This window comes from Narcine bancroftii, chromosome 2 (assembly GCF_036971445.1).
Source record: "Narcine bancroftii isolate sNarBan1 chromosome 2, sNarBan1.hap1, whole genome shotgun sequence".
NCBI lineage: Eukaryota > Metazoa > Chordata > Chondrichthyes > Torpediniformes > Narcinidae > Narcine > Narcine bancroftii.
The window spans coordinates 332681995-332709538 of record NC_091470.1 but is presented as its reverse complement, the minus strand read 5'-3'; the positions used below and the strand labels follow the sequence as shown (position 1 = coordinate 332709538).

Sequence of the window (27544 nt, the reverse complement as noted above, 5' to 3'; positions counted from 1 at the left end):
CAGCATCGAGTCCACGCTGCTGAAGATCCAGCTGCGCTGGATGGGTCACGTCTCCAGAATGGAGGACCATCGCCTTCCCAAGATCGTGTTATATGGCGAGCTCTCCACTGGCCACCGTGACAGAGGTGCACCAAAGAAAAGGTACAAGGACTGCCTAAAGAAATCTCTTGGTGCCTGCCACATTGACCACCGCCAGTGGGCTGATAACGCCTCAAACCGTGCATCTTGGCGCCTCACAGTTTGGCGGGCAGCAACCTCCTTTGAAGAAGACCGCAGAGCCCACCTCACTGACAAAAGGCAAAGGAGGAAAAACCCAACACCCAACCCCAACCAACCAATTTTCCCCTGCAACCGCTGCAACCGTGTCTGCCTGTCCCGCATCGGACTTATCAGCCACAAACGAGCCTGCAGCTGACGTGGACTTTTACCCCCTCCATAAATCTTCGTCCGCGAAGCCAAGCCAAAGAAGAACACAAGTTTTATATAAGATTTCACTGTAGTCCAAAGATTTCTACTAATATCATTTGTTCTAGCCATGCTACAACTTGACCATGCCAAAAATTCTTTCAAGACCCAGGCATAGATGTTAAATTAGGAAATGGGAAAAAGAATTTTCATAAGATCTGGCAAAAACATCATAGACCTGAAACATTGACTGTTTCTTTCCGCAGATGATGTCTGACCGTTTCAGTTTACCAGCATTTTCAGCTATTGTTTATGACAAAACTACATTGAATCAGCAATATGTGGTTGGTACCACTACTCAGTCAACAAATACTATAGCTCCTTCACAGCTAGTTGTAACATTCCAACAACTAAAAGTGCCTTGGCAGCTAACCAAAAGTGAATATATATCACTTTTCAGAAATGCAAATGTCAACATCAAAATGTACAAAAGCAGCTAACTATCAATAACGAATCCACATGCATCCAAGAATGTCGCGTGCCATTTTGTTACTTTGTCTCTTCTCTTCTCTTGGCTTTGCGGACGAAGATTTATGGAGGGGTAAATGTCCACAAATGTTTAAGAACTTTTATTTTACTTAAACAAGTTGGTACCAAAGAGCACACCACTTTTCACTTCGTCATTTTCTAAGGGTGCTGATTTTTGAAAGGATGTCAAGGATATTGAAAGATGCAAAAAGATCAAATCTCATTCAAAGAATCCACCTTCTTAGTCATATCTTCGGGCTAAAGTTGGTTTTGTCGCCAGAAGCGCTGTAGCAGCATCACTGCTGCTGGTGCAGACCCGTGAGGAGAGAGGGAGCGGAGATGCAGTGCTCCAGCTGCCCAGGCGACTGCTGTCGGCTCCGCACGGGCTTTGAATGGTCCATTGAGGGAGCAAGAGTGGTTTTATTTGAAATTTTGCAACCACGGGTCCGGACCAAAGATGGGGGGGCCTATTAATCAGCACCAATCACGAAGGCTGCAGACTCTGGGGAAGATCACCCCTCATCTGAGAAGAAGCAGAAGAGACTACTCGCGGGGACGGTGTCAAAGGCGGTAGACCAGTGCGGAGGCTCTGCGGCTGAGGGACCAGTGCATGATGCATGCTGCTAGCAACTCGAGGTGAGGAACCCCGCGGAAGCTGTAGGCTGCTGGAGATTGCTGTCAGGAGACTCGTGCTGGGCTGCAGACTACCAGAGACTGGCTGGAGGGGTACCAGGTATCAGAACCGGGATGTGAGGAGGTGCCAAGGGCACTGAAGGGTGCCTGACCATGTCAGAGTATCGGTTCTGGAGCTCAGATTGCCAATGGATTAGACTGGACTGTGTGGCTATGGCGGCTGCAAAAGTCCTAGAAGTGAATCTACGGACATGGTGACTCTTGGGTAGGGGGGATGGGGTGGAAATTACTCTCTTTTGCTTCTTTCTCTCTGACTATAGGAGTTGTTTAGGTAATTCCTGCTGGTGACAAATCTGTCTGCCTTGCAGCAGGCAAAATTTCATGTAATATGACACTGTTTTATTCTTTTTTTTTACTTTCTTTGGCTTGGCTTCGCAGACGAAGATAAATGGAATCTTGAATTGGGCAGTTGCTCTAGACTGTACATGTCAAACTCTGGCCCATATATATTTGGCCTGCAAGATCATTTCAAAAATGTATTAGAGATGGCCCGCTGGCCGCCGTACCAGTATAGCGCATGCACAGTAATACAACAAATCCCAGAATGCATTGGCATCAGCCTGCTAATCGCCCCCACCTCCTCTGTTTACGTTGCAGGGTCTCACCGTGGACTCTGGTTTTGGGGCCTGGCCGGTGTCAGGGGAAGCCAAGGCCACTTCCCAGCGCCCGGAACCGGAGGCCTCGGGCCTGACCTCGCCAAGACCATTGCCCACTCCCCCTCCCTGTCGCAGGCCGATCCGCGACTCACGGTGACGGGGCCACTGATCCGCCGAGATGCCGCCCTGCAGCGAGAGCCGATGCCCCCACACTGTCGTTGTCCAACCCGATCGCCCGCAAACCCCGCCCTCCCGCACACAGGCCTGAGTAAGTATTATGAACTTTAATCTCAGGATAAAACAATCTTCCAATAGTTTCATGTCACAGTGATAAATATATTCCTGGTTAAAAATGGTCCTGCACCTGGATACAAGCTCATTAGGCATAAAACTTGAAAAGTGTGTAAATCAAAGGATATCTGTACCAATGGAAAAAGGGCATGGCAAATAACCCTGCTGGAGTTCATGCCCACAATCAGTCACCCATTTGATTGTTTCAGGAATCATGTTATTCTCCCACATTCTCAATAGCCCTCAGATTTTACTATTCGACAGCACACTAGCAACATTTGACAAATCCTCTATAGAGAAATATTATTTATTGAATATTTTATTTCTCATTTGTTAATGCTTCTGGAAAGAGTTTATCCAAAACTATTATTAAACATTTATTTTAATAAGAAAAAGTTTAACATTACATATGTTGAAAGAAGAGAAAACATGCAAATGTTGTTAAAAATTTTCAATAAATATTTAGTTCGGCCCTCAACTTAGTCCAAGTTTTTAATTTTGGCCCTCTGTGAATTTGAGTTTGACACCCCTGCTCTAGACATTACATTGTGCTCAAGTTTTGGTGGGGTTTGCACTACACTGTTGAATTGGCTGATGGGATTTGCCTCTTCTCTCCTCAGTCTGTATCACATATTGAACATTGTGTGATGCTTATTTTGTGTTTTTGGGATGTGATTTGAGATGACAATATAGAATTTACTGGCTGTTTCTAATTTCTTTCAGCCCACTAACTGCAGTCACCCATCTTCAAGTGGGTTAATCATAGGAGACAAGAGAAGCTATCTCAGTTCAGAAGATTAAGTAATTTGATCAGATCTTCAAAATAAAGATAATTTTGCAAATAATTTCCACTGGCCAATGAGAATAAATTTGATACAATTACAAAAAGGGGGGGAAGACTAGGTCTGTTTTTAAAATATGGGTTATTGGACATGAGAATCCAATCTACAATAGTATTGAAAGCAAAACAGTGGCATATAAAAGAAATGGAGCTCTTTTATAAATGAGATAAGCCAAATAAATGTATTTTTAGAGTGTATAATATTTATAATTCACCAAGCTATTGGAAGCTTATTAATTGCTCTTACTTAAGGCGACTATAAGGCAGCAGCAAGGATGAGAGGCAAAAGACCTGGTTAGGCATAGCAGCAGAGTAGGTAAATCAAGAAATAGATGTTTTTTTAAAAGGAGGAAAACCTGACATTTCTTCATCATAGACAATATATGTGGATTATACAACATACTCCCTGTATGAAAGACAATAATACGGATAAGCTCATGAGCTCTCTCTCCAGGAAGCACACATTTATATCAAAATTCTTTGGCTGTGTGATTCCATACACAGTGTAACAGAATTAGACATCCACAGTTGAAGTTTTGGGTCAAAAATCTTTCACCAGAACTAGGAAGGAAAGAAAAGCTGCATTATTTGGCTGCAGGGGGTGGGGTGGGGGGGGGAAATGTGTGATAAATCCAGGGACACTGCTGCGATAAGGACAGGGTAAAATCGTACAGTTGCAGCGTTACCCGTTAAGCATTTTTTGGCATTTGCTTTTGTTTTAGATTTCAGCATTTGCAGTGTTTTTTTTTTATTTTGACATACAACTCAATCAGGATTTACGAATTGAACTATTTTAATTTGCTGTAAGAATTCAGCTCGAAACCTTTCTACAATTCTTTCAGATCAAGTTTGCACTATATATCGTAATTCCATTTAACCAATAATGCTGTTAGCAAACAAAAATATTTGATATCAGGATTTGTAATACCTGTATTTTCAAACCGCTTTACATATTGTGCCATCAATTGCCCAAAAGATAATTCTGCAGGTAATGAATAAATAAAAGTGGGAATACACAAATGACTGACTAGTATCCAAATCTCATGAAAAATAGGAGCAGAAGGCTAATCAGGACTTCTAACTTGCTCTACGAGTATTCAGTAAGAACATGGCTGATCTAACTTTCGCCTTAATATCCTCTCTCTTCCAAAGCCACTCAATCTTTTCTCCTCTTGACCAAAGTGAAAATGAAATATTCAGAACAAGTTTTTGCTCTTTTCAGTCTATGCCCTGTGCACAATCAGCTTAGTAAAGTTAAGGGATGCTCAACAGCTATAAGCTAGAATTTATTTTTCAATCTTTCCCAGTGCAAGAACATCTTTTATTAAAGTGTCTCATGGTTTAAGAGAACTTTGCAAGGTTAGTGCAGCCTGACATACTCCAAGTACTAGAATTTCCCAATAAACATTTTCAATTTTACTGAACAGAATCATTGTATAAAGCTGGCACCAGACAAGTAAATTGCCTGGAAACAATGCAAGTTGAAGCCAACTCCAAAATTACTGGAGATTAAGCAATTACATTTTTTTTGGAAATGCATATAGGAACAATCTCTTTCCATGTCCTTCTAAAAATGTAAAGTGTTTTTATGACTCGCTTAAGAAATAATAAATTCACAAAGCATTTGTTAATTGAAATCAGTTTAATATCTTTGTCAGTTTTCAATAATTCAATTTTTTTTAACCATTATCACACCCTCCCAAGCACCCAGTCCATGCAATGAATTCCTTACATAAAAATCCATCCAAATTACAAACACATTATTCAGCCTAATCTATCCATGGCAGTTTTAAAATTCTCTGCCCATTCTATTCCCATTTCCCTTACCCAATCTAGCCTACACTTTGAAGGACTGAAAGGAATTTGCCAGGAAGTGGCATGGTCCTTGTAGCTGTTAGCGCAACGTTATTACAGGGCCAGCCACCAGGATTCTAATCTGGTGCTGTCTGTAAGGAGTTTATTCATTCTCCCCGTGTCTGCATGGGTTTCCTCCCATTTTTCAAAAAACGTACCAGGGTCATAGATATATTGGAGTATTTGGGTGGCATTGGTTAGTTGGCTGGAAGGGCCTGTTACTGTGCTACATGTCTAAATTAAATTTAAATAAAAATTTTTAAATTGAGGAGAAATTCCTTCAGCCCCATCTGCCCACTCTCATCATTGCAAATTATTCTCTCTTCAACTTAAATTCCTATCCAATTTTCTTTCATTGGTGCCTTTACTTTAATGGCCCCTTTGTCCTTGAACTATGTGTCAATGGAAACAGCTACAATACAAATTCCCCCTTCTAAACCAGCTCTAATTCTGTGCACCTCTATCAAACCTTCTCTCAACCTTTCCTTCAAAAAAAGCAATATCACCTTTCTAATCCAACTGCTACCAAAATCCCTTGTCCCTGGAGCCATTCTAGTAAAGCTTTTCTGCACACTTCGGAACCCTTTCATCCTAAAGTGAAGTAACTAGAAATGTTCCAGATGTGGCCTAATCAATGTTTGATGCTGGTTCAACATAATTTTACAGCTCTCTAAGAAAATGAGATCCTGCAAGTCAAAAAGCCATAAATTACCTTTCTCTCAACATGATCTACCATTGAGAATTTACACACTCATATGTTCAAATTTCTCTGTCCCTGAACACTTTTAGAACGATGATAAATAATCTTGAGGCAATTGCACAGGGCCTTGGTGGCAAAACAGCAAGAGCATTGTGTAGTTTTGACCTCCTTACCAAAGAAATCATGTACTGTACTTGCCTTTGAAGGAACGCAGCAAAAATCCACTCGTAACAAATACAGATCATCCAATCATCATCCCAATCAAAAGCATAATATTTCATTAGGTCTTCCAACAATTTCAGAATTGTTACTCCCTCTGGAATTTACCCCTGGATTTACATTACTTTAAAAGGCATAAAATGTATCTTTCATTCATCTGGATGTGCTTCCTTTAATAGACAATAGACAATAGGAGCTGGAGTAGGCCATTTGGCCCGTCGGGCCAGCACCGCCATTTTAGATCATGGCTGATCATTACCATCAGTACCCCTTTCCAGCCTTATCCCCATAACCCTTAACTCCGTTACCTACAAGAGTCTTATCTAACTCTCTTTTGAACATAGTCAGCGAATCCGCCTCTACCACCCTCTGTGGCAGAGCATTCCACAGATTCACACTTCTCTGGGTAAAAAAATGCTTTCTCATCTCCGTCCTAAAGGGCCTACCCTATATTCTTAAACTATGCCCTCTAGTCCTCGACTCCCCCATCATTGGGAACAAGTAATCAGACTTCACCCTGTCTATCCCCCTGATGATTTTGTATACCTCAATCATGTCCCCCCTCATCCTTCTAAACTCCAATGGATACAAGTCCAGTTTTTCTAGCCTTGCTGCATATGACAACCCTGCCATCCCTGCATTCCTTTGAGCAAGAATTACATTATTTTCCATCTCCATGAAGGATCTAAATTTATTTTTGTTATCCTCTAACAGGGAATAGCCTCAAGATTCAGCAGAGCCAACTCACTGGAGGTCATGTTTCTTTCTATTCTGCATTCCCTCCATAAACCTGAAATAATCAAGAACTATTCTGATATGTTTGAATATGCAGAATGTCACTTTTTCCTGTTGGGAGACCAGACTCTACACAGTACACAGATGTGGCCTCACTAGCACTCTGTATCTTTGCAGCAGAAACTTCCTATTTCTAAACTTCCCTCTAGCAGTGAAGGCCAACATTCCATTAGCCTTCTTAATTACCCTCTGTGCCTGCAAATCAAATTTTTGTGATTCATGAACAAGCATTCTCAAGTCCCTCTGCACAGCAGCTTGCAGAAATTTTTTAAATCTTATCTGATATTTTTCCCTTCTGAAGTGTTTACCAATGTTATTATACTCCATCTACTGCAACCGCCCCCCCCCCCACCCACTCATTTAACTTAACAATATCTCTATAGACTTTCCACATCAAGTCAAGTTAATTGTCATCTGGTTGAGCAAATACAACCCGATGAAACAATGTTCTCCTCTGTGCAAAACATGCAGACAAACAATGCATATGCAGGACAAGTATTTAATCGATAGAAATAAATATCATTTCATAAATGAGAGTCTTGGATGCTCAGTGTGAGTTCCGTTTCTTTGGTCATTCAGCATTCTCACTGCCTGTGGGAAGAAGCTGTTCCTCAACGTGGTGGTGCTGGCCCAAATATTCCCATATCTATTCTCTGACAGGAGCAGCTCAAGCATGTTGTGTGCAGAGTGGAAGGGATTACCAATGATTTTGTGCGCCCTCTTCAGACAATGATACCAGTAGATGTTGAGGTGTGGGGTTGGGGGGGGGGGGGGGTGGGGGAGGGAGACTCCAGTGATCCTCTCTGCCACTCTTATGGTCCTGTGGATGACCTCTGATCCATTTTTCCAGGTGAGCCAAGATGGAGTGAAGTGACAAGCTTATAGCATCGTCTGTAGAACAGCTTCTTCTGTAGGCAAAGTGAAATGGGTCCAGTGGCTCTGGGAGGTGTGCTTTGATGGGTTACATCCTTGCACAATATGATTTTCCACTCAATGGAGTATCATCAGAAACACTTGGTTCCCTCTTCCATATCATTAATGTTTACCATGAACAGACATTAAGCTGACTCGTCTTTTGTTGCATCCTTTTTAAAACAGCAGTGTGACATTATCTAACAATCCACTGAGACCTGCCCAGAAAATTTTATTAAATTACTACAAATGCCTCTGCTATAACTTCCACCATTTTATTTATTACCCTGGGATGAATTCCATCAGGACCAGAGAACTTATCTACCTTTCGATCCTCTAGTTTGTTCAGCATTACCTCTTTAGTGGTAGATATTGGAGCTCAGTCCCATCCTCTCATTCCATTTAATAGCATCTCTTTTTGGCATTAGGCATGCCATCTACCACCATGAAGGCAAACACAAAATAGTTATTCAAGGCTTCAGCCAGTTTCACATTACCCAGTATTAATTCCCCATTCTCACCTTTCAAGGCACCTACATTCACATTAACCACCCTTTTCCACTTTATAATTAAATCAATTTTTACTCTGTTTTTATATTTTGTGTAAATTTACTTTCATAATTTATATTCCCTTTCTCTATTGCTTGGTTCTTTGTTTACCACTACTCTTAGTGGCTTTGACTGCATGCCAACGTCATAAACAAATCCCATCAATCTAGTACAGCCTCTTTTCACTACTACCTTTGGGTCGAAAATACAGAAACGTAAAGCCCAGCATCTCTAGGGTCAAGAGCTATCAGGCTTTTGAACCTCTCCTTGTTACATTACTCATGGATTGCTCCAACACCACAAGGATTGTCTACACTATTATATCGCCTTGCACTATGATTGCTGAATATTTATTATCTATCTTTCATATTTAGTATCTCTTAATTTAACTGCAATTTAATTGGACTTATCCCTTGATGAAGTTCCTGTTCCGCTGCAACCAGAAATTACAGTGCACATTGTGCAATGTACAGTATAGGGCAATAAACTTATCATAGTCATGAGATTTTACTTGGATATCTTCCTTTATTTGATTAGTAATGAAATGCTGGCATTTTCCTTGCTTTTCACTGGAATATACTTTCATTGAGAATATATACCATTCTTGATTTGTTTCCTAACCTCTACACAGTTGGATTCAATATTCTGCTGCTAAGATATTTTATCATCATCTCGATCACCCTGATAAGATGGTGGCACTGCCAGAGCTACTGTAACGGCAGCACTGCCGCTGGTGGGTTCCCAAAGAGAGCAAGGTGTGGAGACAACACTCCTGCGGGGTCCACTGCCTGTAAATGGAGCCAACGGTGGTTTCAATTTAAAAATCTGCGACCGTGGGATCTGTGTCCAATGCTCATGATCGGCAGCAGCCACAAGGGGTCGCAGACTCGGGGGAAGCAGAGGACTGACACAGGGCACCAGAAAACAGGGACACCACCCCCCCTACCCCGAGAGGCGATCCACAGCTGCAGACCAGTGAAGGATTCTGCTGTTGAAGAAACATACAGGCAGCAGGCTGTTGGTGATTCCAGGCAAGGAACCCACACAGGCTGTGAGCTGCTGGCGACTGTGATCAAGGGATTCACACCAGGCTGTGGACTGCAGGAGACTGGCTCAAGGGGAACCAGGTATTTAAACTGGGATGTGAGAGAGTGCCGAGGGCGCTGAAGGGTTCCTGATCACGTGGGAGGTTCAGATCTAGAGCTCGCGCTGCTGATAGTTAGGATTGGGCTGTGGAAGCGTTGGAGCTGAATCCACAGACACTCATGACTCTGATGGGAGTCCCTTTTGCTTCTCTTTCTCTGACTGTAAGAGGCACTTCAGACAATTTCTGCCAATGGCAAATCTGTCTGCCTTACAGCAGACGAAAACAATTTGAGTTATATTGCTCAGACTTTATTACATGACAATAAATTGAATCTTGACCTCATTCTTGATTAACTGCACCATTCCACCTCCCTTACCTTCCAGCCTATGCTTACAAAATACCTGATATCATTGGATATTTAAAATCCATGCATCCACATTTCTGCAATAGCCACTAAATCATCAGATTTATTGTCAGAGTATTTACATGTAATCCTAAGATATTTTTCCTGTGGGCAAGACAGAATTTGAACTTACTGGTAGTGGGAAAAAAAACTACACAATGTACACATGCAAGAACAAGAACGTATGCTGGGTCCTTCATGATTACTACTGCTCTCCAATAGCTGTATTCCCTGTAAATGTTTTTGATAGTGGGGAAGGATTTGCCTGTGATGTCCTGGGCTGCGTCCACGATCTTTTGCAGGGCTTTACGCTCAGGAGTATTGGTATCCCCATACCAGACATTGATGCAGCCGATCATCATACTTTCCACCACAAATCTATTGAAATTTACCAGGGTTTCCATATCATACCAAACTCTTGAGGAAGTCGAGGTGCTAACGTGTTTTCTTCATGATGCCATTGGTATGCTGGTTCCAGGAAAGATCCTCTGAGATGGTGACACCCAAGAAACAAATTTGCCTACTTGTCAACTTATTTCTATAATTTTTTCTATTCTTTCAAAATTCGCAGCTATTTCTTTGGAATAGACGATTTTATGTGTACCATGAAAATTTGACCAATTTGTCTTGCTTTTCCTAGTCAAGTTATTAATGCAGGGGTGTTGCCTTCAACTTTTAGGTCAAAGCTGTTTACATATGCACTTTGTCAGAATTTTATGCAATCAGACAATCAGCACCATTTCCTTTCAGGAACAATTGGTATTTTAGAACTTCAATATTCAGAATTTCATAATAAACTGGGAATAAAACCAATAATAATCATTCAAAAGATATATTCTGGCTTTTATTTTATACAAGATAGTGAGAAATAAAATAAAGTGCATAATGCATGAATAGAGTGCACAAATGAAAAGCAAAAGTTGAAAGTAATATAATCCTCCAGCAAGTTAGCAGATATTATGGATCACTCCAAAATATTTGTCTTGACACTTCCTGTTCATAGTCATATACTGTATAGCAACAGCTTCTCACATTATATTGTGGCATTGCAATATTGTCCCACAGAAATTTGTAATTTTTTGTGAGGACACTTTTATTTAAAACTGGAAGTAAATCACAAGATTCTGCAGACACCATGGTTGAAGTAAAAACACACAATGTTGGAGAAGCTCAGCAGGTCAAACCGTGCCCTTTATGAAGCAAAGGTAAAGATACATAACAGACGTTTTGGACTTGAGCCCATCAAAGTATGACCAAATACCGGCAAGTGTCCAAACAAGAGTAAGGGGGGGAGGGGGTGGCGAGAGATGATAGGTGGAGAAAAGAGGGAGAGGACAGCAGCAATGAGGGGGAGGAGGGATGACTGAGTGGATGGAGGAACTGGGAAGACAGGAAAAGGGGAGAGTTAAAAAAAAAAAGGCAAGCAGGTTTAGCGGAAGGGAGTAAAGTCAATGTTCATGCCATCTGGCAGGAGGGTGTCCAGATGGAAAATAAGGTATTGTTCCTCCAACCTGCGGGTGATCAGGGTGGGATAGTCCACAAGTCCATGGACAGACTTGTGAGTGTGGGAGTGTGACTTGGAATTGAAATAGTTTTCAACTGGGAGGTCGCTGTGTTTGTGAACGGAATGGAGGTGCTGAGCGAAGCAATCTCCCAGTCAGTAACCAGTCTCTCTGATGTAGAGAATGCCACAAAGGGTGCACCGGATGCAGTAAATAAGTCCTCTGGATGTACAAGTGAAGTGTTGCTTCAAAGGCCTGTTGGGAGGAGGTGTGGATGCAAGTGTTGAACCTCCTGCAGGCACAGGGGAAGGTGCCAAAGGTGCGATGGATGGGGAGGGATGAGTGCACAAGGGAAGGGCAATTGAGAGGAGGTGACCAGAGGTGATGAGGTTGGAGACAATGACTTAATTGTGGTGGTGGGGACGATTGAAGGAGGTGTCTGAGAGCTGTTGACTGGCCTCATCTTCACGATGGATCTCCAATCTCTTTATCCCCCACACAGAAGGTTTGAAAGCACTTAATTTCTTCCTGGACCAAAGACCTGACCAGTCAGCCTCTTCACCACCCTCCTCTGCCTGGCAGAACTTGTTCTCACTCTAAACAACTTCTCCTTTAACTCATCCTACTTTTTCCAAATCAAAGGAATAGCCATGAGTACCCGCTTGAGTCCCACCTACACCTGCCTGTTTGTGGGCTTTGTGGAGAAATCCCCACTGCAAGCCTACACAGGCAACACCACTCAACTCTTCCTCCAGTATATCGACGACTACATCAGGTCTGCCTCATGCACCCACAACGAACTTATTAACCTCATGCACTTAGTGGACTACTTCCACCCTGATCTCAAACTCACCTGGTCCATCTCTGACAACACTCTCCCCTTCTGTCTCGGGAGACAAGTTGTCCACCGACATATACTACAAACCCTCCAACTCCCACATCTACCTGGACTACACTTCCTCACACCCTGACTCCACAAGGATTCCATCCCTTCTCTCAATTTCTCTGTCTCCACCACATCCATTCCCAAGAGGATGTCTTCCAGTTCAGATCTTCCAAAATGTCTGCCTTCTTCCACAAATGTGGCTCCCCCTCCACCACCATCAACTTAGCCCTCACCCGCATTTCCTCCATCTGCCCTGAGCCCTCTGCCTTAGACGCAACAAACAAAGAATTCCCCTCATCCTCATCTACCACCCCACTAGCCTTCACATCCAACACATTATCTGCCGGAATTTCCAGCAGTTACTACAGGATCTCACCACCAGACATTTTTCATTCTCCTTCCCCCCCCCCACCCGGCCTTCTGCAGGGACTGCTCCCTCTGCAATTCCCTCATGCACTCGTCTCTCCTCACCCATCACATCCCTGTCACCTTCCCCTGTGCCCATAGGAAGTGCAACCCTTGTGCCCAAACCTCCTCCCTCACCACACTCTGGGGCCCTAAACAGGCCTTTCAAGTGAAGCAACATTTCACTTGTACATCTAGAGGACTTATTTATTGCATCCTGTGCACGCTTTACGCCATTCTCTACATCAGAGAGGCCAGTCACAGACTGAGAAATCACTTCGCTCAGCACCTCCACTCTGTTCACAAACACAGTGACCTCCAAGTTGCCAACCATTTCAATTCCAAGTCACACTCACATGTCTGTCCATGGGCTTGTGGATTATCCCATCCTGACCACCCACAGGTTGGAGGAACAACACCTTATTTTCCATCTGGGCACCCTCCTGCCAGATGGCATGAACATTGACTTTACTCCCTTCCACTAAACCTGTTTGCCTTTTCTTTTCCCTTCCCTTTTCCTGTATTTGCAGTTTCTCTGTCCACCCAGTCATCCCTCCTCCTCCTCAACACTGCTGTCCCCTCCCTCCTTTCTCCATCTATCATCTCTTGCCTTTGCCACCTCCCCTTCCCCCACCCCTACTCTTTTGTTCAGATGCTCACCAGCATTTTCCCATAGTTTGATGAAGGGCTCATGCCCGATATATTGATTATGTGTCTTTACCTTTGCTAAATAAAGGACACTCTTTGACCTACTGAGGTTATCCAGCATTGTGTGGATTTTTTATTTAAAACTAGGTCTGGCCACTTTCCTTCACTTTCTTTCAACATTAAAAGGCATTTTACAAGTTTAACATTGAAATATTGCAAAGGGATTTAATTTAAAATAAAAATCACTGAAGTGCAATGACTAATCTCAAAGATAACCATATGCCCAAACATGGAATGCACTACAAGACATTGAGATGGTTAAATCTTTAATTTGGATTTGGTTGACGGATAACAATTATCCTAAAAACAGGAAAAACCCAACTCTCACTCACCTAACTGCAATTATCTGGATAGTAGCAATAGATTAAAATCAGATCCAAAAAAAATTCCCTTCATGCAGTATTCTAATAAATCAGAAAATTCTGATAAATCAGCCCAAAAACAAGCTCAATCCAAATTACCACCTTTTAACCCAGAGACAAGGACACCATCACCCATATAACAAAACAATTGCCACAATAATTCTAAAAAGTTTTTGTTAAACAATTAGAGAGGCCACAGATATTCTTTGCTGTTCCTGTACCCAACTTTTGATACATTCAGACAAGCAAACTATTTAATTTTCAACAGCCTCAGATGTAGCTGGTGTTTACCTTTTCGGGAACTTCCAATGACAATGGGCTCACCAGCTCATATTCTGAAAAATTTCTTGCATATGACATCAATTTTCTTTAAAAGCTACTCATTAAAAATTATCTGAACCACACACAAAAACAAAAAGGTCAAAATCCACATTGAGAAAGAGCAACACTGCAACTATTTCACTTGCACAGAGATGTGCAGATCGGGCCTCAGGGTTAAATAATGAAAACAAGTTGTATTAAGTTTCATTCACTCAAGTACAGAAAATTAAAAAGTGATCAAATTAAAATGATTAAACTATCATCGTTAGATGGAATATTTATTTTGATGGTAAAGAATAACAAAGCAGAATTAAACTTTAAACTAAGGCACTGGAGTGTTGTTAAGAGATGCTTTACACAAATTACAGTGAAAATCTTAAGATTGTAAAGAAAAACTGCTGAGATAAAGCAATGAAGGGTTAACTTGGTTTACATGACAGAAATTAGGAACACAACAACTGAAAAATGTTCAAGGGCTACAACTTTTAGGAGGAAATCTGCAGCTTCAATGTTAAACTTGGAAGCATAAACTTCTGCATCCAAATGTTGACCAAATCTAGCTCAATTGTATTTCTGATTTGGGGTTAGCTCTGTAATCTCTAAAACCTCCTAATTCTTCGGAGGACTACCATAACAACCTTGTATTCAAGTCAAGTCACCTTATCTATCGTTCATCAAGATAGAGGATGATGTGATTCCAAACCAATTTTGTGACTTCAATTGTGATTAATCAGGTGGGAACCATAGATTTTTTTTCCACAGAAGGGCCAAAAGATGCTCAGTGGTAGTGAGATTGCATCTGGCAAAGCAAGCAGTGATAGTTTGTGATGTAGTTCACGAATTCTATTTCTTGTGCAGGGCTTCCACCTGCTCCCAAAGCGAGGACTCCAAGTTTTCAACACCATCCTGACTGTTGCTTCTTCACTTTAGGCAGTCATTGGTGAGGATATTGGATTTTTCAGGCTTTGAGCACATTACTGAATTATTTCCTCTATTCATCTGGTGATTTCTGCTTGTGACAGAACTCAGTTTAAGATCTGTTTTGGGTGTTGTGTGCCAGGGAAGCCACTGAATAGCCTGTCCAACAGTGTCAAATGTAATTAGAAATTAAAAACAGAAAATGCTTGAGCAATTCAACAGATGAGACAGCATCTGTGGAAAGAGAAACAGGCAACATTTCAAGTCAAACTTCCTTTGACTGAGAAAAACTGCTAGCATTGGTTTACATGTGCTTCATGAATTTTGATGATTTTGCAGAGATAGCACTGATATTTTAAGTGCTTTAAGGTGCCTGTTGTTGGTAACCCTGGTCTTTGTCACAGTGATCATTGGTCCCTCCTTAAGTGGTAAGACCAGCCAACATAACAAAGCATCTCCTTCATCCTAGTCAAGATATCTTCTCACTGCCGCTTTCATTCACAAGATATAGAAGTCTGAAGCCGACATCACTCGGATCAAGAACAGTTCCCCACCCCCACCCCCTCCCGCCCAACAACCATAAGGGTCTTGAATCTTCCCAAGCTATCCTAACCACAAGCTATTTCAGGACTGCCAAAAGATCTGTTGAAACATTGAAACACCACTTTTATTTTTGCACTAAATGCAACTGCAAACATTTATCTATCCTTTTATATTTTGTCCTATGACATTATGATAATTTATACTATCCATTATTGGTGTATCTGACAGACCTGTGCAGATGCAACAAGAATTACAAGACTACAAGAGTGGCCCGGTTAGTGTAGTAATGCTGTCACAGCACCAGAGATCAGGGTTCGAATCCCATGCTGTATGTAAGGAGTTTATATGTTCTCCCTATGTCTGAGTGGGTTTCCTTCCACTGATCAAAAATGTACCAGGTGCATTTGGATGGTACGGGCTCATGGGTCAAAAGGGCCTGTGCTGCATGTTTTAAAAAAAAAATCAAAGCTTATGTACAATGAACAAGATATTAACCCTCATACATCCTCAGTAAGATCAGAAGTTTTGTGTCAGTTCTGCTGTCTTGATCACTCTTACTGTATAAATTAAATTCACCAACACATTCATCAATATCTAACTCTGTTCAGAGTTGGCTCCTAAGATATGGGAAGTAGTCTATATTTTCCTTTATTGGGCATGTTGTGTAGTGATGGTAGAATTTTGTCTGAGAGATATTGCATTGAAAGCTCACCTGCTCACTCTTCAATGAACAAGGCAATGATTGTGTAAAACATCGGCACCCAGTCCAAACATGTACTGTGGCTAAACTACTGAGGTTCAGGTGACATTGACTCTATCATGATTAATTTTCCAATTTTCATGAACAAACCCATTTAGGCATTTTAGCTTGAAGAGCTTCCCATGAGATCTGAAGATTAGCTCCACTCTCTCGGGATGTTTGCTGGAGGTAAGGTATAACATTGCAGCAAGAAAGACTGAATAAAGAAGCACGGCAATGACTTGGCCATGTTTGATACCAGTAAGATTGCCTCTGCTGCAGATGCATTCATCACAATCATGAACCAAATTCAAAACAAATTTCCGTGGTCAGTTGAATTAAGAAGGATATTCTACGATGGGTGTCAAAGAATTTAGTATAATTGAAGACAACCATGAAGAGTGGCTGGTGCTGCTCCTTGTACTTTCTTTGAAGTTGACACTTGGTGAAGATTATGCCATGTTATGCCACCTGGAAGAAATTGCAGTCTGGAAGTATTCACAGTGCAATTTGTGGACAGCCCTCAACTACTGGGAGGTGGAGATTTGGAAGAGTCCTGGTTATGACTTCCTTTGTGACAGAAACTCAGTCTTCTCTGTAATTTCACCATCAAACTTCTCTTATTTCAGAAAGATAATCACGACAATGGAATTTTTAATGGCCCCTGACATATCCTCCTTGTACCAAATATGGAAATGAGATTGTTGATTTATGAATGAATCCCATCCCTGCCATGCATTAGAACCTCAGTGAGGATGGTCACTGCTAATTCAGCAGGCCTAAGAGCTATGCTTGTGAATTTTGTGTCAATCAGGAATGGCATGTCTGAACTGAGTATGTTGCTGTAGGATGGCATAGAGGGTACTTCAGTAGTAGGGTGGCACAACAGTTAATGTTGCTGCTGCAGTGCTTCAATCCTGGCTAATATCTTCCAAGTTTGCCCTATGACCGCATGGTTCTCCCCTAGTAGCTCCACATTCCTCTCACATCCACAATGGGAGGTTAATCAGTCTTCTCTGTAATTTCACCAGATAATTTTAATTATCCTAAGCGTACATACATGACAGGAAAATCAGGGGGAATTGTTGGGTATGTGAGAGAGAATGAGGAACAAAGAAATGTGGTAAAATGGGAGTATTCAGGAAATTTTGGGACCTGACCTCCTCCTGTGTCATAATAAAATATGACAAAAAAATACAAAAACAGCAATTGAGATCTTCAGTGTATTTATACAGAGGGCTTAACCAACTCATTTTCTGATGGTATTATCCCGAGAGGAAAAGAAAATCCCACCAAATTCCTGACTCCAACCTTTTACAACTTCCAAGCCTCATATGTCTTATGAATATTTGAGTCTTCCTTGTACATAATTCTCTCCTCTGAAGTCTTATGCTTCATCTCTTCCTCTTAACATATTCTTCATACCACTGATCATCTTTATTCAACTGTTTACCATTGCTCCAAATCCTCCTTTCTCTTTGGCTCAGTTTCTGTTTTTCCACAACCCCAAGTCTGAAAAGAGTTTTCCATGGTACTAGGGTTTCATCTATTCAGATATAGTGGTTCATTGGAAGATGATATGGCACAAAGAAGGAAATGAAATGAATAGAAGATATCAAGTATATGGTGTGAAAGGAATTATTAAGCACAACATGTATATCCATGGTACTGGAGAATGGTCATCTGGCACATGTCCTTTGTTTCTTCATGCAATCAATGATTTAGTGAGCAAATCTATTTTTTGGAGAATTTGCTTGAATTTCAAACCAAGACAATTTTAACTTTGAATCTACTTCTTGTCCTTTAACTTTACAATTAATAAGCTCTTAGTATTGATTTGAACTCTACAAATTATACTTACATGCATACCATCACAAATTGGGGAGGGGGATAAACAGTGAGGGAGGAGGGGTTCATAAATTCCTCCTTGGTTTCAATAGAAGCAAATTTCACAAAAAGAAATAATATTGCTGATTTTACTTCATGCATTTGGCACACAGAATGAATTAAGTCACACATCATTCCAATAAGAGCTGAAACTTGCATGTAACAGGGGCTTTCCATCCCAAAAATCTTGAATAATCTAAATTAAATTATCAACTAGCCTTCAGCTAAAACACTAAAATGAAATTTTGCCTGAAGACTACCACCACAACCTTGTATTCAAGTCAGACCATGTTTGTATGGTAAAGACAAGATAGAGTTTCTCAAGGACCACAGAGCATATTTACATAAATACAAGTTAGAATAAAAGTTAAACACATAGAAATATTAAAATAATGTCATATATAGTAAAGGTCCATGGTACAATATCCACACATGTTCTAGGAATTCAGGAGCCTAATGGCTTAGGGGAAAAAAAAACACTGTTGCCCAATCGGGACATTATGACCTGAGGGCTACAGACCAGATGCCAGAAGGGAGAACAGTTTTCATGAAGGGTGTGTGGAGTCCTTCACAATGTTTATTTCCTTTTGCCTGCATTAACTGTTGCAGGTGCCCTTCATGGTAGGAAGAGAACCCCCAATGATCTTTTCCTCGCGGTCTGAGGTAGTACTGCTTCGAAACCAGGCAGTGATGCAGTTGCACAGGATGCGCTTAATACATCCTCTGTAGAATGTAGTGAGGATGGAGGGTGGGAGATGAACTTTCCTCAGCCTTCGCAGGCAGTAGAGGCGGTGCTGCGCTTTCTTGGCTATGGAGTTTTATCCACTGGAAACTTCAAATCATTTTCAATTTCAATCTGGCCAAAAGGCATAATCCTCCATCAAGCTTCAGTGCCTGTCTATTAGTTAAATTTAAATTTAGAACTCTAAATAGTATTAAAATATCTTTAATCTCACCAGTCTTAACTGCTTCAATGGAAACAATTATCCCATCTCTTGTCTTTGCCAAAATTTCCCTTTCTGGAAAACATCAGTAAATAGAAACAATATTTTCTTGAAGAATTAAGTTTTTAAAAAAATTAACAGGAGGCACAAAACTGCACAGTACTCTAAATGTCGTCAAACCGACATGTGTACGTGATATACAAGTCTACCTTTCACAACTTTTCTTCTCAATGACACAAGATTCTTATGTCCTTGATATCCAGCCCTTTCCCCCGCCACATCCCTCGAAACCCAGACTAATTACATACATATCAGAATCAGGATTTATTGTCATAAACAAGTCATGAAATTCGGTGTTTTGCAGCATTACTAGAAAAAATAAAATAAAAAGAATGACAATAGTAGTGCGCAAAAGTAAGGTAATGTCTTTGGTTCATTTGATTATTCAGGAATCTGATGGCAGCAGGGAAGAAGCTGTCCTTTTCCACCAAGAACTCAACTTTGGGCTCCTGTACCTTTACCCCAATGGTAGCAGAGTGACGAGGGCATGGCCTGGGTGGTAGGGGTCTTTGAGGATAGAGGCTGATTTTTTAAGACACCGCCTCATGTAGATGTCCCCAATAAAGTGAAGACTGGTGCCTGTGTGAATACGGAAAAGGATCCGAGCGCAGACGACATGCTTTTCTTTTCAGGTTTTTGGTTTTTTTTTGGAGGTGTATTCATCATTATTTTTTTTTCTTTTTTTGGGTCTTGGTAGAATGACTGGTATTTGAGATAGACTTTTCAAGTACATTTATAACGATGGGCGGGAGGGGCAGGGCAGTGTGTGTGCATGCATAGGATGTTTGTTGAATTCTATGAACATTTTTTTTAATTTAAAAAAAAGATTGGTGCCTGTGATGTCACAGGCTGAGTTAACAACCCTCTGGAGTTTATACTTGTCCTGAGAGTTGGGACCACCATACCAGGCAGTGTTGCAACCAGCCAGAATGCTCTCCACAGTGACATACCAAATCTCCTCAGATACCTCACAAATATAGCAGCAGGCAAGGCTTCTTTGTGACTGCATCAACATGGAGGATCCAGAACAGATCCTCAGAGATGTTGACAGCCAGGAATTTGAAGTTTTTGACCCGCTCCACTACTGAGCCCTCAAAAATTGGGTTGTGTTTCCCTGACTTCCTCCTGAAGTCCACAATCGTCTCCTTGGTTTTGTAGACGTTGAGTGCTAGGTTGTTGTCATTACACCATTCAACGAGCTGATCTATCTCCCTCCTGTACACTTCCTCACTGCCGTTTGTGATTCTGCTAACTGTCATCGGCAAACTTGTAGATGGCATTGGAATTGAGCCTGGCCACACAGTTCTGGGTGTATAATGAGAAGAGCATTGGGCTAAGAACACATCCTTGGGGTGTACCTGTGTTGATGATCAATGAGGAGGAGGCATTCATTCCAATTTGTACTGACAATGATCTTCTGATGAGAAAGTCAAGGATCCAGTTGCAGAGTGGAATACAGAAGCCCAGAGTTTGTAGCTTCTTGACCAGCACTGAGGAAATAATGGTGTTGAAGGCTGAGCTGTAGTCTATGAGGAGCAGCTGTATGTATGAATTGTTGTTTTTGAGGTGATCCAGAGCTGAGTGGAGAGCCAGCGATATTGCATCTGCCATGAAGCGATTGTAATGATAGGCAAATTGCAGTGGGTTCACATCTTTGCTTAGGTACAAGTTAATTCTGGTCATGACCAGCCTCTTGAAACATTTCATCACAGTAGAAGTTAGTGCTACTAGACGGTTGTCATTGAGGCAGCCCACGCTACCCTTCTTGGGTTCCTGGATGATTGATGCACTTTTGAAGCTGGTGGGATCCTCTGACTGCCACAATGAGAGGATGAAAATGTCCATGAACACTCTGGCTAGTTGGTTGGCATAGATTTTCAGTGCCCTGCTACAAAGGCCATCATAGGCTAAGACTTGCGAGGGTTCACTCTATTGAATGATGGTCTGGCATCGCCCTCAGAGACAGATTATACAGGGTCCTCAGCCTTTTCAGGGATTCCAGTAGGCATTGATTGGTGGTTCTTCTCAATGCGAGCATAGAAGGTGTTCAGTTCATCAGCCATCTATAGTGTTAGCCCTCACTTTGTAGGTATAATGGCCTGCACTCCCTGCCATAGTTGGTGTGTATCTATCCCAAGCTTTCTCCGGAATTGCCACTTTGCTTTGGAGATGGCTTTGCACAGGTCGTACCTGGACTTCTTGTAAAGATCTCGATCCCCGACTTAAACACGCTTGTTCTCGCCCTCAGCAGGTTACAGATTCTCTGATTCATCTAGGGTTTATGGTTGGGGAACACTTGGTATTTGCGCGTGGGCGAACACTCATCCACGCAGGTCTTGATGAAGTCAGTGACTCCTGTCGTGTATTCATTCAAGTCTCTGTATGAGTTCTTTAATATGCTTCAGTCCACCAATTCAAAGCAGTCCTGCAGATACTCCACCGCCTCCTTCGACCATACCTTCGCTGTCTTCACTACTGGTGCTTTGGTCCACAGTCTCTGCTTGTGCACCGGGGAGTAGAAGTACAGCCAAGTGATCAGACGAAGTGTGGTCGGGGTCTGGCTTGGGATGCATTTTTCATGGTGGTGTAGCAGTGGTCAAGTGTGTTAACTCCCCTGGTCTCACATGTGACATGTTGGTGGTAGTTTGTCAGAGTTCTTCAGGTTGGCCTCCCACAATGATTGGGAAGGGATCCAGATGTGCTGTCTCATGGCTGTTTAATCACAGTGCTCAGTCCCTCCAGTGCCAGCCAGATGTTAGTCTGGGCAGAATGTACACTGTGACCAGGATGATGGTGATGAACTTCCTCGGCAGGTAGAATGGACGTCATTTGATCGTTAGAAGTTCCAGGTCAGGGGAGCAAGACTGGGACATGACCAAATGCCAGTGTTTGGTCAGTGTGGTGGAGAGTGTAGCCCTTGGCCCACAGTGCTGTGTCTGGAATATCCGTGTTTAGCTATGTTTCCGTAAAGCACATCACACAGCACTCCCTGATGTCTCTCCGACATTGTCTGGTTTGGAGTTCATCAAGTTTGTTCTCCAAGGACTGTACATAGGCCAGGAGGATGGTAGGGAGCAAAACCCTCAGGTCCTGGCGCCTCAGCATCCACGTGGTCAGGTCTTCTTTACCTGACTCGTGGGTCTGCTGCTGAAGCTGGTGTTGTACCTGCTGGAGTTGTTGTTGTAGCTGCTGGAGCCGTTTAAAGGTCCCTCGTCCCGATGGAGATAGCCAATTCCAAGTGATCTTAGGACCTCCATGCTGGGGTAAGTTTGATTTTATGCTTCTCATTTTTTTGTTTGGTTTTTATGAGTTCTGAATGGAAATATTCGATTATTCCCATCAGAGCTGCTCGCAAAGAGTTGCTGCTCTAAAGCGCCAATCTCCCCCTTAAACTCCCACAATGACCATGTCTCCACCGTTGGATGTAGCAACAAATTCCACAAATCCACGATCCTCTAGCTAAAGAAATTTCTCATCTGTTTTACAAGGGTACCTCTAATTCTAAGACTGTGCCCCCTGGTACTGGATTCACCCACCAAGGGAAACATCTTATTCACATCTCCTCTGTTCCATCCTTTCAGCATTCTAAATGTTTCTGTGAGATTCCCTCTCATTCTTCTATACTCCAATGAATACAGTCCAAAAGCCATTAAACATTCCTCATGTGTTAGCCCTTGCATTCCAGAAATCATCCTGGTAAATCTTCTCTGTACTCCCCCCAACATCAGTACATTCCCTCTAAGATAATGGGCCCAAAACAGTACACAGTACTCCAAATGAGGTCTCACCAATGCACCGTAGAACCACATCAACACTTCTTTACTTTTCCTCTTGAAATGAATGCCCTTTCTTTACTGCCGATCCAACCTGGTGGTTAACCTTTAGGTTATCCTGCAGGAGGACCCCAAGTCCTTTGCACTTCCAAATTTTGAGTTTTCTCCCCATCCAAATATTTATTTATTTCCTCTTCCAAAATGTACAACTATATATTTCTCAACATTGTATCTCATCTGCCATTTCTTTCCCCACTCTGCCAAACTGTCCAAGTCTCTCTGCAACCCTTCTATTTCTTCAACACTTTCTACTCCACTACCTGTCTTGGTGTCATCTGCAAACTTAGCCACAGAACCATTAAGCAGCCCCAACACAGACTCCTGCAGAACACCACTAGTAACCGGCAACCAACCAAAACACAATCCTTTTATTCCCACCCTTTGTTTCCTGCCTATCACCCAATGTTCCACCCAATCTAATATCTTTCTGGTAATTCCGTGGGCTCTCATCTTATTAAGCAGCCTCTTATGTGGCACCTTATCGAAGGCCTCTCTCTTATCCATCATACTTGAGATTTCCTCAAAAAATTCCAATTGGTTGGTCAGGCAGGATCTTCCCTTCCCTTCACGAAGACCTATTAATACCTCGAAGTATTTCATAACCTCGTCCTTGAGGATCAACTCCAATAACTTTCCAACTACTGACATCAGTCTAATATGCCTATAATTTCCATTTTTATGCTTCCCTCCTTTCTTAAACAGCAGAACTATATTTAGGACCTTCCAATCCTCCAGAACCATGCCAGAGTCTAGCATCGTTTTCAATCGGTCCAATATCTACCCGTGGGTCTCTTTTACTCTTTATATTTTTTTTTAAAACTGAGTATCCTTTTGTATATTTGCCAACTTCCTTTCACAATTCATCTTTTCTTTCCTAATGACTTTCTTTGTTTCTTTCTGTAAGTTTTTTTAAAGTTTCCCAGTCCTCTGTTTTTCCACTAATTTTTGTTTCCTTGTCTGCCCTTCCTTTTGCTTTTATTTTAGCCTTCACCTCTCTTGTTAGTCACATTTGTGCCATTTATCCATTCATAATTTTCTTTTTTCTTGGAATATATCTATCCTGCACTTTATTTCTTGTAGAAATATCCTCCAAGTCTGCTCTGCTGTCCCTCCAACTAGCTTACTTTTGCAGTCAACTTGGGCAAGTTCCTCTCTCATACCACTATAATTTCCTTGTTCCACTGAAATATTGACACACCTGATATCAGCTTTTCCTTTTCAAATTTGAAACTGAACTCAATTATATTAGGGTCACTACTTTCTAAGAGTTCCTTTACTTTTAATACCCTAATCACCTCAATTTATTACACATCACCCAATCCAAAACTGCCAATCTCCTGGTGGGCTTATCATCATGCTGGTCCAAAAGGTCATCCCGTAGGCATTCTACAAACTCTCTTTCCTGAGATCCAGTACCTTCCTGACTTTCCCATTCCAATTTCATGTTAAAATCCCCCATAATTATTTTGACATTTTCTTTCTGACACACTTTTTCTATTTCCAACTCTAACTCATAGACAACTTCCCCGGCTTCTGTTTGGGGAGCCTGTATAACTGCTAATAGGGTTATTTTCACCTTGTCATTTCTTAATTCAACCAATAAAGATTTTACCACTTCTGACCCTATGTCCCTTTTTTCTAGTGATTTAATATCATTGCTTACCATCGTGGCCACACCAATCCCTCTTTGGGAGGTCAAATACAAGAAGTAAATATATTACAGTTAATGACAGGACTTTAAAGCTTTGATGTGAAGAGGGATTTGAGAGCTCAAGGCCACAGCTCCTTGAAAGTGACCACACAGTAGATATAATGGTACAGAAGGAGTATGATGTGCTTCATTGGGCAGACGATTGAATATAAAAGTAAGGAAGTCATGATGTAGCAATGTCATATTTTGGTTAGGCCACAGTGGGTGCAATGTGATCAATTCTAATTGCCCCATTACAGGAAGGAAGTGAAGCTTTTGAAAGGATACAGATTTACCAGGACGTTGCCTGGATTAGAGGGCATCAGCTACAGGGAGAAATTGGAAAAATTTTGATTGTTTTTTCTGGAGCAGAGGCTGATTGAAATTTGTAAAAATCTTTTTCCAGGATTAAAAAAAAAACAAACTGGCATTCATGTATTTAAGGTATGGGGGGGGGGGGGGGTGGGAGGGGGTGTGTGAATAGAATAAAGGAGAAGAATGGGGCAATTTCTCTCTCTTTTTTTTAAAAAAACAGAGAGTGATATATGCCTGGTATAGGCTGTAAGAAATATTGGTAGAAGTAGATGCAGTAGTAATATTTAAGAGATTCTAGATACACAAATATGTAGGGAATGGAGGGATGTCTATCATATGCAAGCAGCAGAGTTTTAGTTTAATTTGAGCATCGCGTTTGGCCCAGAAAGTGGCTCAAAGGACTTGTCCCTGTGTTGTACTTTTCTATGTTTTATGCATGCACCTCTAGTTTCCTGGCTTTGCCTGCTCAACAAGAGCAGTAATGGATTCTACAATACTTCTTCTACAAGTTTTGTATATTCTCAACTACAGTTTTACATCCCAAGTTGTGCTTACAAGACATCAATCTACAATTCCAAGTCAATTCCCTTGGGCTAGAGGATTCTATTTGCATTTTTTTTCCCCATAATACAACATGCTCATCAATGTCAGATGAAAAATATCATTGTTTATCGGTTCTGAATCCACTGCAGCAAGAACTTCCTCATTTAACCACAGTCCAAAAATCAATCTTATCACACACAGCAGCAACACAATAATAGCTTCCTTTTCACCCACGCTCCAGGGAGAAGCTCTTAACTGAATTAGCGCACTGTTCATTTGCTCGACTCGGTAGCACTTTTAGTCTGTGAATACTGGGTTCAAATTAAAATTTCTACAAAACAACTGCTTAAGCTTATGATACTGACTGACACAATTATGCAGCCCTGACAAGGAACTGTTGCATTACCAGAGATGGCAACTTTCAAACAATGCAAAGTTTATCAGCTGGAAAAGATACACAAACATTGTGACATGACAAGGCTTAGCGAAAATGAAAAGATCATATTCTGTTTAATTTGGTGGCCTGGAGATATTATTAAGGAAGAAAGGTTATTGTTGTCATAGAATTCTGAGTTCTGTGCTTTCTGAAATGTAATGGTTCATGCATGTTCCCAGCCTCTCTAACAGCAATTAACAAGTTTTTCCTCAAACTGTCCAGGCCCACAGTTGCACTTTACCCATCACCACATCTGGTGCTTTCAGAAAAGAATTTATTTCCTTTTAAGTGCTGAGGATTGTACACTCCCCAAGATTGTTCCTCTCCAACATTTTCCATTTACCCAATTAGTCCTCCAATCTGATCTGCTGCCATGTTTTCAATCTTTATTGAGTTGAGTTCTCCTGCTGCTTTTGGCCAAGACTACTTAACCCTGACAAAATGCCTCATCCACCCGAATCCCTCCTTTTCTGGTTTCTTCTGCTCTCGAGACCTATTCATTGCAAACTGCTGGCATAACATGGAATTTAATTATTCTGCTTACCAATTTGTAAGTTCACGAAGGACCAATCCCAAAAATGTCATTTGGCAAACTGATTTCCATGGGCAACACGGTTGGTATGGCGGTTAGCGCAATGCCTTTACAGCGCCAGAGATCAGGTTTCGAATCTCACGTTTTCTGTAAGGAGTTTGTAAGTTCTCCCTGTGTCTGCTTAGGTTTTTCCTGGGAACTCTGGTTTCCTCCCACTGTTTGAAACATACTGGGGGTAAAAGTTAATTGGGTGTAAATTGAGCAGCACAGTCACTTGGGCCGAAATGGCCTGTTACCGTGTGTATGTCTAAATTTAAATTCTTAGAGGGTGGTGAGGGGTGGAACAAGTTGTCAGCTGAGATGGTGAATGTGGGTTCAAATTTTGGCATTTACGAGAAGATTGGATATACATGAATGGGAAGGATATGGTTAGGGTGCAAGTCGATGGGAGGATGTGGAATAAATAGTCTGGCATAAACTAAGGAATTGTGTAAAAGAGCATGAAGGTCTGAGATATGCTTAAACATTTACATCCTTGAACTACCTCTTATCAGTTTAATGAACTTTATCATGTGCATAACAGTCGCAAATTATGAGTACAATGGCAGCAGAGGAATCGACAGCACTGTCCTGATGACTACCCTCTGAGATGATCAAGGCTGAGATGTTCAAGACTGATCAGGACATGCCTGCATTAAGAGGTTGCCATGAACTCCTAATCAATGGAACCTGGCTGAAATATACAAGTGTACCTGACAACTGATGTACAAATAGCAGTCTCGGACCTTGTTCAGGGCTCATATGGTTATAGATATCTAAGCTTTATGAGTGAGTATATCAATTGAGTAGCACGTTCTTATGTATAAAGGGTGTATGGCTTGAAGTTTGTTGGGTCTGAAGTTATTCTCTAGGTCTGAACCGAGAAAACTACATGAGCAACAGTGTCTGTTTCTGTGCTGTCATGTTCTATGGTTCTCTATAACAGAAGTTAATCACCAGCTCTCTATCACCTCCTCATACTTCTTTATGGACCATAACCCCTACCAC

The 27544-nt window shown here is 41.6% G+C and overlaps 1 protein-coding gene and 1 long non-coding RNA gene across 3 annotated transcripts in view; one reads left to right on the top strand and one right to left on the bottom strand.

Annotated features, from left to right (window-relative positions):
* ccdc12 (coiled-coil domain containing 12) overlaps nt 1-27544 on the bottom strand; it is a 122570-nt gene that overhangs the window by 88415 nt on the left and 6611 nt on the right. The window lies entirely within an intron of this gene.
* Nucleotides 1-27544, top strand: part of LOC138755686 (uncharacterized) — an 81920-nt gene that overhangs the window by 52517 nt on the left and 1859 nt on the right. The gene's annotated exons all lie outside the window — the stretch shown is intronic.